The sequence below is a fragment of the Notolepis coatsorum genome (assembly GCF_963971535.1).
Source record: "Notolepis coatsorum genome assembly, chromosome: 20".
NCBI lineage: Eukaryota > Metazoa > Chordata > Actinopteri > Aulopiformes > Paralepididae > Notolepis > Notolepis coatsorum.
This window is the reverse complement of record NC_140184.1, coordinates 44,037,074-44,060,272: the sequence shown is the minus strand read 5'-3', so window position 1 is coordinate 44,060,272 and position 23,199 is coordinate 44,037,074. Positions and strand designations below refer to the sequence as shown.

The 23,199-nt window shown below is 43.1% G+C and overlaps 1 pseudogene across 1 annotated transcript in view; it reads left to right on the top strand.

Moving 5' to 3' along the window:
- LOC311246864 (CUGBP Elav-like family member 6) overlaps positions 1 to 23,199 on the top strand; it is a 353,825-nt pseudogene that overhangs the window by 274,057 nt on the left and 56,569 nt on the right. The window contains exon 3 of the transcript in view: positions 11,990 to 12,121. The product of the transcript in view is annotated as a CUGBP Elav-like family member 6 (transcript). The remainder of the gene's footprint in view (positions 1 to 11,989; positions 12,122 to 23,199) is intronic.

Below are 23,199 nucleotides of genomic sequence, written 5' to 3'. Positions count from 1 at the left end.
TAGGAGGGGGTGGGTGGGTGGGAGAGAAATATACATACGGCGGGGAGGGAATATATACATGCGGTGGGGAGGAGACTGTCTATTAGGAGGTGGTGGCCTAATCTAATAACATGAACTAAAAAAAAAATCGATCACACGTTTCATAAAGTTATTATAGAAACTTCACCAACTTAACATCCGCGGCAGGCGTCATTACTTTTACCAACAGATTTTCCAACACATTTCCAGAGCCGTCCTATGTCCGTAATCAAGGAAATGCAAAGCGGCTATCGCAATCGTCGTTGTGATAATAATCACTAAATGCATTCAGTGCTGGATCTAATCAAATGGATTTATCGAGACACGTTATGGAAAGTTCAAGACCGGACCACACAGCTTCTGAAAAGTGCTAATTACACGCTTCCGATGGCGATGGTCTACTCGCAGAACAAGTGAGTGTATCAGCCGCTGTGTTATGATTATTATGATACAAAATGTAAATGAATGAATGAATGAAAACTGTATTTAACAGATAAACAGTAAAAGGCACTCTGCAGGGATGTGATGTCATAATCAATTGTCACCTCACTAGAATAATATTTCCAACGTGAACCGCAAAGCTGAATTTTCACACAAAATGGACACGTTTTTAACTCGTCCATCGAAACAGGTTACAGTTACCAATACCAATTCAGTACCTTCCAGTACCAATTCAACCGCTGAGATTGCCCCAGTCAAACAGTGCAGCTGCAATGTTGTGTTCTCATGCTAAACCAGACTGTTATCATGTTGTGTTCTCATGCTAAACCAGACTGTTATCATGTTGTGTTCCCATGCTAAACCAGCACTGTTATCATGTTGTGTTCTCATGCTAAACCAGCACTGTTATCATGTTGTGTTCTCATGCTAAACCAGACTGTTATCATGTTGTGTTCTCATGCTAAACCAGACTGTTATCATGTTGTGTTCTCATGCTAAACCAGACCAGCACTGTTATCATGTTGTGTTCTCATGCTAAACCAGACTGTTATCATGTTGTGTACTCATGCTAAACCAGACTGTTATCATGTTGTGTTCTCATGCTAAACCAGACTGTTATCATGTTGTGTTCTCATGCTAAACCAGACTGTTATCATGTTGTGTTCTCATGCTAAACCAGACTGTTATCATGTTGTGTTCTCATGCTAAACCAGACTGTTATCATGTTGTGTTCTCATGCTAAACCAGACTGTTATCATGCTGTGTTCTCATGCTAAACCAGACTGTTATCATGTTGTATGATCCTTTTCTGTATTTAAAAAAAAAATACATGATTTTCTGTTTGAGAAATGGTCACACTATTGCTATATTTATTTATACATTTAGACCTGAAACGCCTGCTAATAATGCATTATATAGCCTGCATATACACACAAATGTGTTTCCCGGTTTCAATGGGTTAAATAAACGTTATTTTGAAAGCAAGCACTTTTGTCATGATTGTAGCAAAAAAGACAGGACCGGAAAAGTCTTTATCGTATGTAGGGGTGCCCTGGAATATTTTATTGGACACAGGGGTGCCTTGGCAGCAGAAAGGTTGAGAACCCCTGCCTTATACGACATTGAAAAATCCCACAATTAACTGAAGAACTGGTCCTCAGCAAAACACTCGTCGTACAAGTATCGCAGATACATTTTAAAGGTACTCACAGTTGCATGAGGGTTTCGGACAGACCAACGCTAGGGTTTGAAAGCTTGGCGTTGCTAATAAACATTTGAAATAATTTTAATAAACTGGTCAACACGGATCAAATCGGCTTTATTTTCGGTTTTGGCTGCCTGATACGCCTGCACTATAATCACAGCACAGGCGCATCAGGCACCCAAAGCCGGAAATAAAGCCGTATTGACCAGTTTATTAAAACTATTTAAAATGTTTATTAGCAACGCCGAGCTTTCAAACCCTAGCGTTTGTCTGTCCAAAACCCTCGTACAACTGTGAGTATACTTGTGAAATCTCTTTGCAACACCTGTACGACAAGCGTTTTGATAGAGAAAAGCTAGACAGACTTAACCTCTTCCACCCGATGGGACCGGTACCGGTCCCAAAATTACATCACGTCATAAATCAGTCTCTCTAGACCAGGGGTCAGCAACCTTTTTGACATGGAGTGCCTGTTTGAAATATAGTTGTAACTAGTGTGCCTCAACAATATTCCATGCATCGTACATTTTATTTCTCATAATCAGGTCTTTTTAATCATAATTTTTACATTATTACATCATTATTGTTATTGCTATTATTAACAATATTATTATGATGGTTGTATCAACCCTAAATCTGAGTTGGGGGGTGGGGGGGGGGGGAATGCAATGCAGACAAACAGCTGCATACAGTGCGACCATTTCACTCACATTTGCCCATTCATTTTTGGACACATCATACGTACGTGTGCTGTCATAGCTCCACCTACAGGCCTAATGGAGAACACCAGGAGAACACCAGGATGTGAATGGAGGGTGAATATGAGGTATATCGTGTAAATAAGTTTTGATTGATCGCAAGACTACACTGTAAAAAAATAAATAATAACAAGTTACCAGAACTTAAAAATATTGAGTTCAGTTACTGTGCATTAAGGTTTTCAGTTTTCAATCCATAATAAGTTAACAGAAAAATAAGTACACAACCACATTATTTCAACCTAATACAACTATGTTGCTTTTAACATGTGCAATGTTCAATGAAATAGAAAAATAAATAATACAGTTGCCTACCCCTGCTCTAGACTGTGACATAATTAGCCCTTTTCCCCCCAAACGTATTCAAGAGTAAACATCATAACCATGTCACAACAGCAGTCATAGTGTATATTTTTAGCAATACGTTTGTTTACCAATAGGTTAAAGTGTTATTAGTGAGATTTTAGTTTTTGAAATGTGTTGTTGTGATCGCGGATATCCGCCATTTTGAATTAGCGGCCGTCGCTGAATGATGGAAAATGTAGTCATTTTGAGAAGAGTGTGTAAGCCAATAGCATAAGGGAGTGGGCGGGACTTCAGTAGGGTTCAGTATGCTCACGGCATGTTGTATGTGATACACCAACGTTCAGTGAAAGCTATAACTAAAGGTATTACTGTCTGACTGTGCTCATTGAGGTATAGGAACACATTACACGACAAAGAGGACATCCAGAGCTTTCAATGAGCATTGGAATTTTTTTTAACTATACTTCCCAAGGGCTTCTAGTTCCCTTCAAGCAAATGGCGTGCTTATGAATCACCTCAAATCTTCACTAGCTGTGGGGTTTACTGTAATGCCAAAATATTTAGACACAAAAAAGGTCTTCCACCGCATTGCTGAGAGTTGCCTACTTCACGCAGTCGACAGTAGTTCAAATTAAAACACTGTGTTCCATTCAGATGTCACTGCGTGACCTGGCTGACATTTCTCAAGAAGGTTTTTATTTGGTAGCTATGTGCTGCCTCATTTTACTTTGATGTATTTGGACATTGTGTATTTGGAGCTTTCGACAGCTTGTGTACATGGAGCAAAGGAGGCAACAATTACAATATTATGGAATAATCTGGTGGTACAGTTGAAATCCACTGTAAATTGAGATCAAATAGTGGTGGTAGCTTGGACCTCAGGGGGGTGGGTTCTAGGCTTGGGCGGTATGACGGTATTACGATATACCGGGGTATTTAGAAATATTGACGTATTGAAAATCAATACCGTCCGTCACCGTCAAAATCACAGATGCGCTTCAGCTTCTATTACAGTGAAACGGAGTTTTGAGTGTAGCGCACACACGGAGTGTAGTGCACACACGCGCCAGCAGAGGGCGAGACCAGTCTAGTGGAGCGAGTGGGTCACAACGGTATTCACGTTTTACGGTAATGTTGCGACAGTGCTGTGAAAATACCGTAAAGCGTTGTGACGAGAGTTGGTGTGTGTTGTTGTGGAGTGGTGCACTGGTGGAGCAAGCAAATAATCCGTCTCTTATTATATGTGAACTAAAGAGTACAAGGTTTACACAACAGCCCCCACCCGCCTTTTTATTGTATTTGTATCGTCCTGTACTATCCGCTGTCAGCTGTTTACCTCTCTCTGTGAGCTACTGAGCTTGATTAGCTAGCGTTAGCTCACGCTAACTAGCGTTAGCTCTGCGGCTAATCTTAGATTACCCTGAACTAAATCAATGACTAGGTTATAAAGCATTCGAGTAGTTTTCACTGCACATAGAAGTAGCCAAACAACGGGAGCATTTCGGGAGCATATGACCAAAACTGCAATTTCGAGCCCTTTAACGAATCAAATAGTCTGCAAAGGCTAGATGCTAACGCAGTAACGCTAACGGTGCAGGCTTCTGACTACCAATCTGAGAGCTGACGATGATTTGTTTACTTGGTAACACGAGTTTTTTGAATTTTTTGAATTTTGAATTATTTCGGTTTTTCTTTCGTTTTTCTTTTCATAAAAGTTAACCTTATTTTTTTTATGGAATATTGCTGCAATATATTTTTTATATATTATTTTTATCAGATTAAATTCTGATGCACTGAGCCAAAATAGTCTACTATGTTATGCCTACTTAAACAAGTGGTAACTTCATGGGAAATAAAAGAATGACAGATGATTATGATAGAAACAGAGGAGGTTCCAGATCTTGTTCCAGCAGATGAAGCCCTGTTCACTATGTCCCTGTCCACAAAATAAGCCCTGTCCACTCCAAAGGCAGTTATTCTCTCCAACAGTAATACGTCTTCCTGAACTGCTTGTAATGCCTAGTTTTTAGTCCAGCCTTTTCTTCCATTACATATGTATGCCACTATGTAACACAAGTTTACTCTTGGCATAATGTCTATTAATGTTTGTTATTATATCAAAAAATTACATGTCTGACACCTGACTTATGTGTTAGTTTGCTCTGTGTGAGAGAGAAATAGTGAGTAGGAGAATGAAAGACAGGGAGAATGTGCAGAGGAAGAGGAAGTGAGAGAGACAAAAGGAGAGAGAAACAGAGTGAAGAGTCCAATGTACAGACATACACACAGACACACACACAGACGCACGCATACACACACACTGCAGCCTACAACAAAAGTAGCACTTTATGCCAGAGAGAGAAGCATCAATCTTGACAGCATATGGCGTCTGTGCAAAATCCATAAATTTTTAATATACCGGGGCGCTGAAATGAAAAGGTGTCCTGAGACAAGCAATTGTCAGATGTCAGTTGTGTTTTGATAACTTTTTTGATGTCCATCCTTTATTTGCATTCATAACACGGGGGTTAACCGCATGACATCTCGGCATGGACATGGCTGGAGACTGACACAGAGCAATTATCCACACAATTACTCCCAAACTTACAAATTTGTACTTTATGCTTCTTGAGTATTTCCATTTTAGGGAAAGGAATTTGGAAAGAATATGCTTTTTACTGTAGTACATTTAGCATAACGACTAAATTGGGATGGGAGAAAAATACAGAAAAAGGGGAGGAAAAAAAGTAGATAAAAAAAAACAATAACTTAATGTTCGTGCACATCGCAACACATTTGCTCTCATCTGTCGCCGTCACGCTGTGTTATTGTCTATGAACCAACACATCGGTTGAAAGCTAAAATGGTTTGATTGACACCCTACTTGGCCTATTACGTGCTTCCAATTTCGGGTTATAAGACCAAACAGCCAACGAGCATCAGTTTTGCAAAAGTGACCACCTCCGATTTCGCTTCCCGGTGAAACGACCAGTCACCTCTGATGGTGAAAATGATTGTAGCCAATGAAATTCTCGAAATACGATATCTTACATGAGGGATATTTCCGAGGATATAACGTTTTTTTCTCCAACGAAAGCTCCAGACTCACTCGACATCTCCGGTGTTGTGCCAATGGATTGGTGCCAATGGTCATTTTGGATAAACATACCGATACATGTAAAACACAGAATTTCTGTGGTATAATTATCAACTTTGGACCTCTACTAGATAAGACTTCAGGCTATGGACCCATTGTGTTTTCCAGCTCATACCTCTCAGCTGGAACTGTTTTGCAGGCATCTGTTTGCTAAATAATTCAGATGTAAGTAAAAAGAAATTATACAATTATTTTTTATTTTAGTGTGTTCAAACCTCTGTAACTCTATTACATTAGCAATCATGTATGTGAGTATTCCTATTGTGGAAGATAATTCTGAATGTTTCCTTTCAAACTAAGCCGGACTTGTGCATCTGCTACAAATGGTTCCAGAATAGTGACAAATTTACTTTCAGAATGCAATCGACAGGCATTTTATGCTAAATTTGCCCGACTGTTAAGATTACTATACGGCTGGGGTTGCAAAATGGTTGGGGACAGTAGTAGTAGCGGGTTGGGAGGGTTACTTTATAAATGTATTCCGTTACAATTACAAATTACCTGTTGAAAAATGTATTCAGTAACTTACTCTACAATATGCACGTTATGTAATTAGGTTACTTTCAGTTGCTTTTGGATTACCTCAATGTCAAATATAATATAGACAAAAGAAAATATATCAATAACATGACTTTTACTTAAGTACAAATGGTTCTTTAAATTAGATGCACACACACATACATGCACCCACCCATTCTCACATCTTTAATCTTTCATATAAAGGCAGTAGTTAGGTGAGGAAGTGGTGATTACATACAGTAGAGAGTGTCTGCGGCAGCAGAGATCAGCTGGGCTCCAGCTGTAGGCCTATGGCTCAATGAGAGGGATAAGATGAGTCTCTCTCTCAATGGGAGATAAGTACAGAGAGGAGGTCAGTCAGTCGGCACCAGCCCTTCTGTCACGACACTCTATATCCCTGAAGTATTTTACAGTAGAAAAGCTCTCGCGTCTCTTAATGAAAAATGTATGATAGTACTTTTAGTGCCGGAGTCATTGATTTTCTTTTCTTCTTTTTTCCTTTTACTCCATTTCCACTTTTTTTGTAAAGTGGAAAGAACCCTTAGTCAGCTCTCAGCTAAACATCTCCTTATGCAGATGACTGCAATACAAGTTACATATGTATTCATATTCATAATAAATGCACTTTTAAAGTCCACAAGTGGCCATAGGAGATGAGAGAGAGAACTCGCAAAATGACTAAGAGCTGCTTTAGAGACAGGTGCAAAGTGGACTAATTAATAGCAATCCATATTTCTGGCCAGTGCTACGTGGTCAGCCGGATGGATGAGAGGGGCTCTCAGGGCAGAGCAATGAAAAGAGCGACTCCAAATTCAATTTCTCACTGCGGGTCCCTCCCAGAGGAAGCTTCTGAAGTATACTCACACTTCCTTTTAACGCCTTCACCGGGGTGTAATTTATTTTTGAAGTTCGTGATGCAGTACATTTGGGAAGTTCATTACCTTGCTCATGGCTTGTTAATAGCCCTGTAAAGCTGCCATTAGATCTCCTTGGGACCAGTCTGGAGATGAGTAATTTTTCTTCTGTCCCAAAACATTAACAGGTGACGGGAGGCCTTGTAAAAGTGCACTCTGTCCATTAATGACAGAGCCAGCAGCACCCTATTGAAAAAACAATCAACGGCAGAGAAAGGTCCGGTGTGTTGCAGCGGATGTGCTATACAGTCTCGCCTAGTGTCTCACCTCCGTTGCTGTGGGCAGGAGTCAGCCTCGTTTCGCTCTGTTGACAACACCTGTTTGAGGTGCCGAGAGATACGGTTGTGCGGTGATGCCCAATATCCTGTTATTTTCTGTGTCCGTTGTTCGCCAAGTCGCAAGCTCAGCTATACTGTATATGTGTCCGTGTCAGTGGTCCAGTCCTCAGGGCCCCCGCTCTCCTCTCTCCAGGCCCCCGGTGCAACAAGGGCAGAGAAAGTGTTAATGAGGAGTGGTACTGGGCCTGGCTTGATTGGCTTGCCAGCTGGAGAGATGCCGCCATGCGAGAAGCAACTAAATGAGCATGGAAGGAGCGAGGAGGAGGAGGAGGAGGAGGAGGAGGAGGAGGAGGAGGAGGAGGAGGAGGAGGAGGAGGAGGAGGCTTGATACCAGGATAACGGCACTAGCAGCAAATGGAGCACAGGCAGCTTATTGATTATGCTGGCAGTCTCAGGCATGTGTCTCATTTGAACTTTACAGGAATGGAACAGGATCTGTTCTTCCCTCCTGTATAACCCCGCCCCTCAAAAAAAGAGGAGGCACTTGCACTTTATTTTTAGAACAACTGCATCTAATGGGGCCTGGCAGGTACAGGAGGCATCACATCTGTCCAGGCCAGGGTGACGCTCTCGCCCCCTTCCTCCTCTCCCTCCTGCCCTCCACTCCTCTCCTTGCCCCTCTCCCCGCCACAGTCAAATGACTCACGCTGAAGATCAACAGTGTCATCTCCAATACACTCTTATTCCTTTCCCTGCCACTTTCCATCAGTTCTGGCGACGGGGCTGAATGCATAATGTAGAAGATGTAAAGAAAGAAGATGAATGTTCCATCTTAACAGGGATATTTATTGGAGACTAATCTTGTGTCCTGACCAGGCCAACGTTGAAAGGTATGGAGACTATAAGTGTAAGACCGTGCTGCCCTCCACCAGAGGCCGACTGGTCTGTGGACCATAATCCTAGACAATCTCACGTAGGTTTTGCTATTGGTTTCCACGTGTTGAATCTGTCAGGATTGGGGGGGGGGGGGGTGTAGGACACACTCAGACAAAAAAAGAAAAAAGGGGAATCTTAAAGTTACCCCCGAGGGGTAACCACTGGAATCGCAGAGCGATGAGACGCTCATCGGATGTTTCGTCTTGTAACTCGAGACTGGAAGCACACAATAGGTTGAGTCGGGTGATGGTCGAACGTTCCAACAATGTATTGGTTGATCGGCAAAAACACATCCCGGAGCCGGCAGATGAGGGCAAAGTGCTGTGACATGCGCACACGTGCGTGGCGGCCCGTCGGTGGGCCGTCCGAGGCTTAAGATTAATTGTCATGTGGCATGGCAGGTGTGTGGGCTTGATAGCCACCTGATTGGTGTCAGGTGTGCAGTGTCTTTAAGTAGTCTTGGTTTCCTTTGTTCGGATGCTTGTTAATTTCATATTTGCCCTCAGTAAGTAGAGGAGTGTCTCAAGTTCATGTTCATGTTTTCTCTGTCTGTATAGTCAAAGTTACCAGTACCGGTTTATTGACTTTTCAATATACTGTGGTCAAGGCATCCGCCAGTGGACCCTGTCAAGACAAAGTATGTCCCCCTCTGTGAGTGAGCAGGACACCATGAAGACTCACCAGTTTCGGAGTCACAATGACCAATGTTACATCATTACAGCGTGGCAAGTGATGGACATTGTCGATGATGAGTCCGGCGCCAAAGATGACCTGGGGGATGGCATGCGTATTCACGACATGACCTACCATGTTCAGACTCATCATGCTCCATACTTTGATGTATTTCATGGTCATCATGGTCCAGTGCTCAATCTGCCCACCAAGCTGACTGGTCCCCACAGCTGCAGGTAGTCGGTGAGACACATTTCCTTCATGATGTTGACATACTCACTGGCACACCTTTCATGGAGACAAATGACATCACTGTCCATCCCGCTAAGATAGAGTTGATCCTTGGCGATGGCACAACATACAATTATGGCTCCTCTGAGTCCAGCACAGCTGCACACTGTGATTTTGTACCTCGTGCTCCTACCCATTCAAAAAACTGCCCTGGGGAGTTAATTGACGTGTAGTCACAAAGTAATGTTAGGTCAGGCACTGAGTACGCCATTGAACCGTGTTCTGTTGCACTCAGAGTGTGCAGAGACCAAAGCCAATCCCCCCCAGAGTATGTGGCTGAGAAGGATTCAGACAGCAATCCAGAGGGAGGAGAGGACACCCAAGAGGTGAGGATAAAATCCATAGACTCCACAGAAAAGGAAACCACAGTAATTCCTAAAGCTAAAAGAGGGAGAGAAAAACAGTGGTGCTGAGCAGGAGTCTGATTCAGAGGATGCCCCTCCCATGAAATTGGATTCCACTGAGTCAGACAAAAATAGGAAAAGAGCGGCGGAGAAACAAGGCCAAGAGTGTAGATGAGGAGAAAAGGCCTGGATGGACAGAAGAAGAAGAAGAAGAAGAAGAAGAAGAAGAAGAAGAAGAAGAAGAAGAAGAAGAAGAAGAAGAAGAAGAAGAAGAAGAAGAAGAAGAAGAAGAAGAAGAAGAAGAGAAGAAGAAGAAGAAGAAGAAGAAGAAGAAGAAGAAGAAGAAGAAGAAGAAGAAGAAGAAGAAGAAGAAGAAGAAGAAGAAGAAGAAGAAGAAGAAGAAGAAGAAGAAGAAGAAGTGAAGGAAAGGATGCAGATGGTAAGGAGCCTGTTGTGAATAAACAGGTCTGGGATGACGGCCTCCTCTGGGTCTGATGAAGAGGATCTGCTTCCAAGTCCACACCTGCTATCTTTACCTCCTGCTATCTCTGCTGCCATATATGCGCCTGTCGCCATGTGCAGCCCACTCTGTGTGGCGCCCCCTGCCCGCCTGTTGAGATGGACTTGGCCCTTGACTATGTGGATCTCATCTGGCTGAACCTGCCCAGCTCAGTCTATGGGGCCCCTCGCCAGTCATCGTGCCCCCAGCGCCTGCCTATGTGCTTCAAAGACTGTTGTCAGTTTATAGCCCCATGCTTCAATATTATTGAAGACTATGTTGTTAGTTTCTAGTCTCATTATTGTTCCATTTTCTCCACTTGATTCTGTTGTGTTCTGAAGGTCTTGGCGCGCTGCGGCCAAAATATCACTATGTGATGATATATGATATGATACAGAGCGTCACAGTCCTATACAGTCCAGTATCTATATACACTATAGATACAATATAAAATATAAACACAAATACAATATAAAAAAGTACAAAAAACAAGATAGTCCAGTGAGTGCACATGGATATGAGTCTCTAGTTCTCACGTCCCCGAGTTCTGACAATGATACTTCTCCTGGCAGCAGAGCGGGCCGTCCAAGCCCTTGGTTGTAGAGCCTGATGGCTGCCGGTATAAAGGACCGGTCCAGGCGGTTTTGTGGTGTGTTGGGGGGGGATGAGTGCTCTCAAATCTGTCACCAAGTGACTGAACTAACTTGACGTGATAATGTAATTAATGGTATATGAGAAAACAAACACTGTTTGTCTTCATCACTTGAGTTTGTGTTAAACTAGCACAACGTTCACAGGTGCAATGGATGGCCCCACCGTTATGCTTTTCTGCTTGCTTGCTAACATTCGTGCTGAATGAATTGGCTTGGCTGGCACAGGAAGTGGAGCTTAACTCAATGCCAAATTGACGTTATCTGACTGTAAAGCAATGTACAGTCAATGATGTTTGGTACAGAGTGATAAATGTTTGCTATGCAACTCAACTGATGAACGCACCCCAAGCTGATCTGCCAGGCCAAAAATAACCGGTACTGACGACAGCTCTGCTGATTCATTTCCAGGTCAGAACAGAGATCCGTTTGGGCGATATAGATACTACCCTGCAGAAATCCTGTTTACTTCAACTCACATTGGTGGAAAGTGCCTGAGAGGCAGGAGGACAGACCCTCTCCTCTAATAGAATTGAGAGGGATGAGAAGAGGCGGGAGCATTCTCAGACTCGTGAACAGTTCACATGGGTTCATTTCGTACACACTATAGCCTAGAACACATCCCAGAGGGTCTAGCGGTGGATCTCTGCCACATCCTCGCTCTGATGCCTCTTTGACAACCGCATTGCTCCCAAACAACATCTATATCAACAAACACCCTGGCAGCCTGACTCTAGTCAGTTCACTAGAGACAGGGAATACCTCTCCATCCTCACGCAAAGTATACAACACAACAACAGCAACAACACAAGATCAATAACAACAACAATTGAATATACTGCAGGCTAAGAGTGTGCATTCCTCACAGCTCAGCAGAACGATGCCATCAGCTGTAGCATTTGTTTGTGTTCTCTCCCTCCCTCCACCCTCTCTTTCACCCCCTCACCTCTTCCCTCCCCACCTCCTCCCTCGTTTTTTCGGTTTTGTTTTATCCCCCTCCAGAAGACAGGAAGCTGTTTGTGGGGATGCTGGGGAAGCAGCAGAGTGAGGAAGACGTCCGGCGGCTGTTCGAGACCTTCGGCCAGATTGAGGAGGTTGTACCGTCCTGCGGGGGTCCTGATGGGGCCAGTAAGGGTCAGCGCCCCACACACCTCCCAATCTCTCTCTCCATCTCCCTCTCTCTTCATCTCTCTCCACCTCGCTCTCTCTTCACTTCTCTCACTTCATCTCCCTCTCTCTTCACCTCTATCTGCATCTCTCTTTCTCCATATCCCTCTCTTCATCTCTATCTCCCCATCTCTCTTTCCATCTCTCTCCATCTCTCTATTTGTCTATCTCTATATCTCTCCATATCTCGCTCTCTTCACATCCCTCTCGCCATCTCTCTCCACCCTCTGTTCATTTATCTTTATTTCTCTACATCTCTCTCTCCATCTTTCTCTCTCTTTGTCCCTCTCTCTCTTTATCTCCATCACTCTCTTTCTCACTCTGTCTGTCCATTACTAAACATTCTCTCAATCTCACACCCACACAACTCTCCTCTCCCTCTCCCATTGATCTCCCTCTCTCACCACCATTGACCTCCCTTTCTCACCACCATTGATCTCCCTCTTCCACCACCCGTTATTACTTTCTGCCACACCATTCACCATCCCTCTCCACTCTGCTGTTCTCTCTCTCTCTCTCTCTCTTCTCTCTTTCTCTCTCTCTCTCTCTCTCTCTCTCTCTCTCTCTCTCTCTCTCTCTCTCTCTCTCTCTCTCTCTCTCTCTCTCTCTCTCTCTCCTCTTGCACCTTTCCTTTCTCGCTATTTCCTTTTCTTTTCACTTCCTTTATTTTCTCACTCCTCCTCCTCTCCTGCTTAGCCGTCATCAGCCTTCTCCACCCCCCCTCCTCTTCCTCCTCCAGTTCTGCCTTTATAGTATTTTCTTCATCGCTGTGCTGTACCCTCTCTCTCTTCCCAGGCTGGTGCTCAACAAAGACCTCTTCCTCCTTTTCCTTCTCAACCCACCCTTCCTCCTTTTCCCCATTATCAGAGAAGTGTGATTACCTTTATTTCCCACTTCCCTGTCACCCCCTTCCGAACTGAGGCAGCGTCCATGGCGAGCTCAGGGTGCCACCCATGTCCCTGTACCGCGTAAAGAAACGCAGAACCTGGATATTCACTCCGCACATTTTCGGGAACAGCTCATGCATTCGCGACCACAGCTTGTGTGCTACTTAGTTATTGGGAGCGTAGTCAAATTAAAGATGGCCCCCCTGAATGTGGGATCAGTGGGGATTGTTCTAAGCTCCTCAACCCACCCACCCAGCCATCCCTCCCTCTCCTATAGTCCTTTGATAGGTCCCAGACTCATAGAGTAGAGCACTTCCCAGATAGCTATGCTATTTCTAGTGATAAGGAGCTCTCTGTTTCTCCCTCTCTCTCTATTTTACCCCTGTGATTTATTCTCATATATTAGGTGTCTGAATGTGCGAAAGGGATATATGTGTGTGTGGTGTGTGTGTGTGTGTGTGTGGTGTGTGTGTGTGTGTGTGTGTGTGTGTGTGTGTGTGTGTGTGTGTGTGTGTGTGTGTGTGTGTGTGTGTGTGTGTGTGTGTGTGTGTGTGTGTGTGTGTGTGTGTGTGTGTGTGTGTGTGTGTCTCTGGGATGGTGTTAGGGGGAAGGGTGTGATGGGGGGCGTGGGGAAGATGTGATAATGTGTGCGCTTCCAAGTCACATCAAAGACAAAGGCTGGCTTTACATCTGTGTGTACAATCTCCTTCACATTGTTGATCCCGGACCTATTGCTCTGCCTTTGCCCCACTGATCCACTATGCCTTCTCCCTCTCTTCCCTCCAATCACCCCCCCCCCCCACACCCAAATCTCCCTCTCCTTCCCTCTCTCTCTGTCTGCTTAGACAGACCCATGCTGATTGACAGCACACAGAGTGAAATAAGCCTTTTGCTGCCGTGTCAGACGTCTACCTCATTCATTCCTTGCTGATTCTCACTCTCCTTAACGTTACCCCTTCACTTGTTCTCATTCTCTCTTCCCTCCCTCCCCCTCTCATCACCGATCTTACATTATCTGCGTTGAGTAAGGGTCAGCACCCGCAAACCTCCCTTCTCTCTCTCTCTCTCTCTCTCTCTGATCTCTCTCTCATCTCTCTCTCTCTCTCTCTCTCTCTCTCTCTCTCTCTCTCTCTCTCTCTCTTTCTTTCTCTCTCTCCATCGCTCTCTTTCTCTCTCTCTCTCTCTCTCTCTCTCTCTCTCTCTCTCTCTCTCTCTCATCTCTCTCTCTCTCTCTCTCTCTCTCTCTCTCTCACTTCTCTCTCTCTCATCTCTCTCTCTCTCTCTCTCATCTCTCTCTCTTTCTTTTTTCTTGATCAAGTAAAAAAAGAAAGAAAGGAAGAATTCTCCAACCATGGTCATAGCATATTCGTTTGCACTGGACAGCGATGTTCCGGAACGATGGTACAGAGCCATCGCTGCATAAGGACACGTACATCACTGCAAACTTCGTTTGTGGAAAAGAAGAAGAAAAATAAAAACCGTGCAGGAGAGACAGGGTTCGCCTCACTCAGAGAAGACAGACCTCGAAATTGACAGTACTATCTATTCTGACGATGACTAGTCATTGTCCCCCACTGTTGATGTAAATGTATGCCACTCTCTGAAGCTTTTCAGCACCTCCTCTTCACCCACATAATAAAGGACCCGGAAGTTTAACATCCATCTCTCTATCGTGCTAGACTCGTCAAAGTACTTTTAAAGTGCAGCACTTGCTGCCAGAGTTGAATGGAGCCCTGCGAACTGTCGGGAATAATAGAGAGACAGCTTTTAGGTCTATAATTAAGTTGTGTTATAAATGTCACCCATCCGGCAGGATAGAATTCATGCATACATATTATTTCCCTGGGAATTCAAAAGGCGACACAGAACCTTCGGTGGCTTGAAAGTAACACAATCTCCCTCCCTCGCTCTCTCTCTCCCGCTCTCTCTCTCCCTCCCTGCTCTCTCTCTCCCTCCCCGCTCTCTCTCCCTCCCCCTCTCTCTCCCTCCCCGCTCCCTCTCCCTCCCTCTCTCTCTCTCTCTCTCTCTCTCTCTCTCTCTCTCTCTCTCTCTCTCTCTCTCTCTCTCTCCTCTTTTTCAAGCCATCAAATAAAAATAAAAGCTCAACTGTGTGCACTGTGCACTATAATTTATTATGAGGCTGCAGCACGTCCAAGTGTTTGGAGGAGTTGTGGTCTGGGTGCCTGTACTTCTCTCTGTGTGTTTGTTCTAGGTCAGGTCAGAAAGCATATACGGCTACAGTGTGTTGCCGGTGGAGAGCGTTCTCTGATGACCAGGTGTGTTTGACACTACAGCCTGTTGGTCCGTAGCTGAAACCTTATAAAATGGCGAGCCTCGTTAGGTGATTGCGTAGGTTAACCTTAGAGGTCGCCAAACCCGTAGGCGGGTTTACAATATGTGACGCGGAACAGTCTAGGCCGCCTTATCTCAGCGGAGAGGATTCTTCAGAAATGCCGAAAACATTGCGTGATTCAGAAATAGGTCAAAAAAGATTGATTGATTGATTGATTGAACATTTTATTAACAGATTGCAGAATGGGTACAGTACAGTACAGCTCAATACATACAATTGTTATGGGGATGCAGACCAGAGAAAGACTTTCGTCTTGTTTACATCAGGGTCCCCCATTTTCAATTCATCATAACATATATGACATACATGACATACAGATAGACAGTACTGCTACATCTATACATTTATGACATACCAGATTTGCAAATACAGTACTGTTTGTGATACGAAAAGAGTCCAGAAAAGAGAGTATATACATTTGACATAGAAACTGTACATTGATATATATCTGTTTCCGTATTTGCTAAATAAAATTTGTCCAGCTATCTAATTTCCCTCGCTGTTTAAAGCAGTGGTTCTCAACTGGTCTAGCCTTGGGACCCAACATTTTCCTTAGTCATTAAGTCGCCACCCAAATTTTTTAACCACTATGATTTATTTCAATTTTTCTTATTTGCAGTAATACACAATCTTTCATGCACTGTTAAAAACATGAAATAAACACAAAAAAGTGCAACAAAAGTGCAACTAGGGCTAAAAACCCAATGAAATAAAATAATAATAATAATAATAATAATAAATAATAATATGCTTCTTAGCAGACTTCTTAGCTTAACATAACAGACCTACAGTACGTTTGGGGGAACTAATGGGATAACTGGGGTTGCAACAAAAGTGCAACTAGGGATAAAAACACAATGAAATAAAATAAAATAATTATAATAAATAATATTATGCTTCTTAGCAGACTTCTTACACTTTGGGTGCCGGGAACCGTCTTTAGACGTCATTCCCGACCATGCTCAAGTTGCCGGAGGACGCTTTACGTCGTCCTTATATCAATATTTCAAAAATCTGCGATCGGATTCATATGTCCCCTCCGCTGGCCTGAGATCCACCAGCAGGACCCACTGAGCTCTCTGGCGGTTCAGGAGCGCCATCTGGTGGCCGATCGGCGCAATCGCTTAAACAGGATGTGCCATAGAGGTTGTGCTAGACGTCCGTATTGCTTCCGGCCACTCGGTACATGTCCCGGGACTCTGGCTCGTCACGCTACATAGCGATCGATTGCCAATAACTCGATAAACAACATGATTTGGACGTATATACCATTATACAAGCTGGAGATGGACCGGGTAAATCGCCATCCCATAATGATAGACTTTCTACTCTACGATGATCGCCCAACGGCGAGCGGAGACTGGGGTGAGTTTGAGCGTGTAACGTTACCGTCTTCGATACTAACTGCTATTATCAACATTTGACCCACATTAGATGATTGGTATAACGCTGCCCACGGAATTATAAACGCCCCCTCGCCCATCCGGTCAACATCAGATGACGTGTAGTAACTTCTAGAAGTACGTCTAGTTGGAATTTTTTATATTGCGCTGATTGCCATCAAACTGTATTTCATCATCAATATAATGCATTTGGGTCTATTATATCACGTTCTGGAGAAAGCTGCAGAAAGAGATGAAAACATACTTATACATTATACCATACTTTACTATGAATATGTGAATGAAAAAGTTTAACGTTGCTACACAATGAACAATACATATAGGACTTTGAATGGGCCCTAATAATGGCAATGTAGCAATAGAATTTAAAAAGTTATAGCCCTGCAAAGAAGGGGACTTTCTCCATAGACAAATAGCGCTGGCAATCTATGGTATATCATGAATTTAACCTTAGGCAGCCAAAGTGTTAACATCCCAGGGAACTAATGGGATAACTGGGGATGTTGTTTGCTCCTGACAAGAGTCTCAAAGTCTGGGGTGATGGTAGACAAAGCAACTCTGAGGTCATGCTCAATGTCCAATCTGTTTCTCTGCTTTGTCTTCAGCTGGACCAGAGCTGAGAAGCCACTTTCACAAAGATAGGTAGTGAAAAGTAAATTATAAATTATTATAAAAAAAAATTCCCCACACATGGCCCTGCGACCCCTTTGGGTCGTGACCCACCAGTTGAGAAACACTGGTTTAAAGAACTACAGTTGTGTCGTAGGGGAGGGGCTGATTACTTTCAGTCTCAGGTGTCGAAGAAATGACAGCTACCAAATCCATTTAGAGAAAATGGACCCAGTAGGCTACTTTGTTGGCGGTGTGAAAATATGCAGAGAAAGCTTAAAGGGGAACTATTTTGCTATTTCTTTCACTATTTGGGCAATTTTACACAATTCCTGTGAGTCTATGGAACACATCTGTAAGTTTTTTTTTTCCATAAAATTCATTGTTTTGTATTTCTTTCTGCCCTTCAAGATTCCAAGCTGTTTTTGGCTGGGCTCCGCCCATACTCGCAATGCGCTTTAAGTGACAGACAGTCACCCACCTGCACTGGCAGATACCATTCTTTGGGGGAGAGAGAGAGAGAGAGATAGAGAGGGACTAATTCATTTCGCCGTGGGGGGGGGGGGGGGTATAATCCCATGGGACAATGCATTGGTAACTTGTTTCAAATGACAATATATCCCCCCATGAAATATTATTGCACGGATCTGTTAGATTCTGATCAATCGGCCAGTATCACATCCTCGTCTGTTTGGTTTGTGTTCTCATTTACGTCCACTGACTCTGCGTTGTGTATTTGATTCCCCCGATGTCTCCTCATACTGGCTGATACAATCCTTATCATTCCCCATTAGTGCAATCCGCAAACCATAATAATTCTCCACCTTCGTAATAATTCGACACCTTGACAGCATACCTTTCTTGAAAGAGCGTTGTTTATTGATATAAACAGAAGCCTCAGCCCAGATGTTATCAGATTGTATTTTCATTGCTATCGTCTCTGCTGTTATTCAGTCCAATGGTGGCTCAGGCCTTGTCTAGCCAGAACCCTTCTCCCGTTAGCCGAAGCTAATGATGATGTGTCATTCCCCCCCCCCCCCACCGGCGAGGGTGAGAGGGATGAGAGTCTCTGATGGTTTCTTCCCTCTTAGTCTCAGTCAGATTGTAGTCTGCCCCTACCCGGAACCACTGTTCGATTTATAGATCTTCGTCATAGCAACGACGGCCCGCCCCCCTTCTGGTTGTCAGGTGCCGCTGCCATGACAACCGCGTTTAACCTTTAGACACACATTCTAAATGTTTCATTACTGTTTCATTAAGGATGTCACCCCTCTCCCTCGCTCTGTGCCGGTATCAGCTTGTTGATGTACTGGGGAATTCAAAACATTCTGCTCGCTGGCAGTGAGCTGCCAGCCACCAGACCGTCTGCTAAGGCAAACACATTTCGACCTCTCTGACCTGGCACCTTTAGATGCTACCATCTCCCCCCAATCTATACATCACATACATTGAAAAACACCCTAAAACATCCGTTTTCCCTCAGATCGGAATACGGGCACGTGCGTGCTATGATATTTTGCAACAGGTTGACGGTGATACAGCGAGTGCTGATACGAGAGAGAGAGAGAGAGAGAGAGAGAGAGAGAGAGCTCCCCCCCAGTCCCATTACCTCCCACCTGTTTTATCTAGTTCTGTGTGTGATTCACGGTGGCTGTGTGTGTGAACAGCTGAAGGTCTCTGCTGTCGAAACCGCTTCTGCATTATTTGCACTCGCTGCTCATATAAACGTATCACAGTTGATTGTGGGCGGGCGGTAGCAGATCAGAATTCTTACACGTCACAGATCCGCTAAATTCAGAATGGCTTGGTTTAGTGGGGGAGGATCTTGTCTCAGCTGAACTGGAGGAATGTGCCAAAATGAGAATTTGAGACCTAGACAGTGTTGGTACAACCCCACATTGCTAGAAAACAATGCTAAACACTGGAAAAAGCCATTTATAAGATAGTTCCCCTTTAATATCTTTAGAAAAGTTTGTGTTAAATTGTATCTCTCCGTCAAAATGTATATCTCCGTAGCATAAAGACAGTACGCATCAGGCATATAATAAAGACTTTGCTCCCCTTCACGTAATTCACTCACAGCTCGGGCTGTCGTTGTAGTAGAGACATGATCATAATCAGGTTTTTGTGCACATGAGTCTCCCGAACACGTAAAAACAAGCCCCGAGTCGATCAGAGCTTCCTACGCTTTGGCAACAAAGGGGAGCAAAGCCTTGTAAATTGTATCTGAATCTCTCCGTTGCATAAAGGAGTATCTCTCTCTCTCTCTCTCTCTCTCTCTCTCTCTCTCTCTCTCTCTCTCTCTCTCTCTCTCTCTCTCTCTCTCTCTCCATCTCTGTCTCTCTCCACGTATCTCCAGGCAACGTGTTCTCATACCATTGTGTTAATATAATGTTAATGAAAAGCCAGTGCACACATGGTTTAGGTGGAGAAGACATGCTTCCCCAACAGCTTTCCCTAACAAATGTGTGTATATGAACAACCTCCCATAGTACTTCTTCTGTTACTCACAAGAGAGAACACATGAGACAGGAGGTTTAACCACACCCCCATCTCTGGGCACTGTGTCTTTTTTTAACAGTATGGTTATATTTAGTAGCAAAACGTTACACTATAAAAACAAACTGGATAGTTGATTTAACTTCATTAGCTGAAATATTCTAAAACCATTAAGTCGATCTCCTATATGCCATTCTCCCTTTCTGTGTGTGTGTACAGTGGCGCTGCTAGGGTCTATTGGGGACCTAGGCAATCATTCTTAGGAGGGGCCCCAACCATCTCATCACTTATTTTGTCTCCAATCAGTGCTATGATATCATAGATGGTTGGGTTAGTGTTGCATAGAGTCAACTTCTCAGACTGGAAGTTAAGTGAGTGGGGGGGTGTTACATTGCTTTCTGGGTAAAGTAGTCATTATGCATAGCAAGAGAAATGGCTCCAGTTTCTTTGAAGCCCTGTAGCTCTGGAATAAGTGTTATCAGCATGATTCATAAGACATAGATTGAAAGTATCCGCCTGATTTGTACAAGTGATGGCTTATTTTAAAGGTATGAACCTGTACTTTCATAATGTAATTTTTTTTTTATTGAAGATCCCTCTAAAGGACCCAGAGTCTGTGCTGGGTCACATATCACAAAATAGATCAGACCTCAGAGGGTTACCCTTACCCTGTGAGCTATATCTCGCCTCGTGAAAAAAAACACAGGTCTTTTGAATGCCAGATCAAACTGAACGTCCCTTATTTCAACTACAAAGGTTAGACGTGATTGTTTCTTCAAAGACAGACTTGCAGTCAAATGGAAATGAGCCAGCCACCTCATTCCTGTTAAAAGAAACAGATGAGAGCTTTTTTCTGCCTTCCATGCAGTGAAGTGAAAGTGTGTCAGTACATTGCAGTGGAATCAGAAAGCCTTTTGTGTTTTGGGGACATTTAAGCAAAACATCTTTACCATTTAAACATGTCAACCTTTTTCTTCAACACAGTATTTATCGTACTGATCCTTCATTTTAGCACTGCGCCAGTGCAGGAGAGAGGTCTGGCAGAACCCATTGTCAATGGCGGAGCAATTTACATTATAAAAATGTAACTGTACTAACTGGACGGTTTTTGCTGGCCTGTCAGGGGCGCCTGGTGGTACTAAATCCAATTTGAACTTTACCAATGGAAATGGGAGATTTGGCCCGATCCATAGATGCAAATGACATCACGTCATAAATCAAGCTCTCCAGACTGTCTGACATAATTTTTTTTTTTCAAACGTATTCAAGAATAAACATCATAACCATGTCACAACAGCAGTTTGTATATATTTCATCAATACGTTTGTTTACCAATAGGTTAAAGTGTTATTAGTGAGATTCTAGTTTTAAAAAACGTGTTGTTGTGGTCGCGGAAATCGGCCATTTTGAATTACCGGCCATCGGTGAATGTAGTCATTATGAGTAATTTTGAGAAGAGGACATCCAGAGCTTTCAATGAGCGTTGGAATTTAAAAAAAGTACACTTCCCAAAGGCTTCTAGCTTTCTGCAAGCAAATTACTTCCTGATTATTACTTTACATTTTTCTTATTACTCTGTATTATATACCACAAAACTGACATTATTGGCATATATTGGAGAACAGTTAGTTGGTCTCCCCTATTTTGAGCATTTTGCAACAATCCGATTTGAAATCAGTTTCAAAATGGCGGAGCTCTTGCAAGAATAAAAAACCTACTGTACATACAGTAGATTTCATTATCTGTTCTTCATGCACGCCTGGTGATACTAAATCCAAATTGAACTTGGCCATTTGAAAGAGAAGATTTGGCCCAATCCATAAATGTGCGAATTGGCTATAATAAAGTCATTTATAGGCCTGCTATTCTATAATATTTCAAATTGCATTGGTCCGGATGGGAGAATTCAGTACTGTATCTACAAAACCTTCTGTTTAATCATATTCCCTTTATTAATTTCCTTAGATTGTTTGTACACGTGATCTCAAGAAGGTACTGAACGAGCTCAGTGGCAGTTTTTCATGTCTGGTCATTTTTAGCATGGTGTTATTCACTGTCAAAGATGCAAAGAAAAAGCATAATTCATATTCTCCTTTGGTTCATCACAATTTAAGCAAGCCTAATAGACACAATATTTCTGACACTGGGAATACATTCACTGAGGTCCATAGATGTCCCTAGATACCAAGAACATGCAAATGGACTTTGTAGAAGTGGAGCAATATTCCATTTACTTAGGTATATATTTTAGGCGGATTTTTTGAAAATAGGGCTCCGGGCTTAAGAGGTTAATGAATTGTGAGGTAAAGGGGAAGAGTATTCCAACTAGTCGGCCAATGGGAGGATTATATGCAGGGTCATCATCCTGATAGAAGGTTGATCATCTGAGGTTAACCTGGAAATTGCTCCCTGTGGATGGTGTACTTATCGCATGTCCTTCAATATCCCCGCCCCCCAAGAAACGATTCATTAGTTGTGTCCGCAAACCACACCTAACTCCTGAGATGTTAAAGTGACTGGAATGGGCCTTGCTGGCCGGAAGTTCTCCTGGGCCCATATATCAGTGATTGTAATTTAAATGGATCATCACATCTCCCACTGGGAGCAGATGATGAATAAATGTATATGAACAAATCTAATTGGCTTGTTGAAAGGTTTTTAAATGGGGGGAATCAGCAGTTCTCGAGGAGCCGACATTGAAACCCTGCCTTGGCTTCTAAGATACTGGCCCACTGCTCAATTAAGAGAAAGGGCAGAATTAATCCATATGAGTTTGTTAATTAGATATCTCTTGACTTAATACATGAACTACCTGAAGGCAAGGATAAGAATAGGCCATAACAGAAGACTGTGTGCAGTCTGTGACATCCATAAAGCAGAGGAAAATGTCTCATCTTTAATTTAATGGGGATTTTGAAATTACCACATTTCACCTCTACTGTAATTCAATTCAATAGCGGCCTATTTTATTTTATGTGGGGGCCTTTGTGTCTGCCTGTTATCTGCATGCTGTAAATGTATTTGATGACATTTTCCAGAATATAAGCAAATGTTGTCTTCCAAAAGTGTATTTCTATGAACTACCTGAATAGATGTTTAAAAAGCACACAATGAAATGTTAATGCAACAAGGGACACAAGAAGGCAACACTCTCTTGTCCTCTGGCCAACTTTTTAGTTAACTTTTTCCTATGTTGCACTAAATCACGCAACAGATTTAAGATGATTTGAATGCCCCCTTGAGCAAAGCCCCCCACATCTAAAATTATACGCTAGCAAAAGATTTGGTTAGATA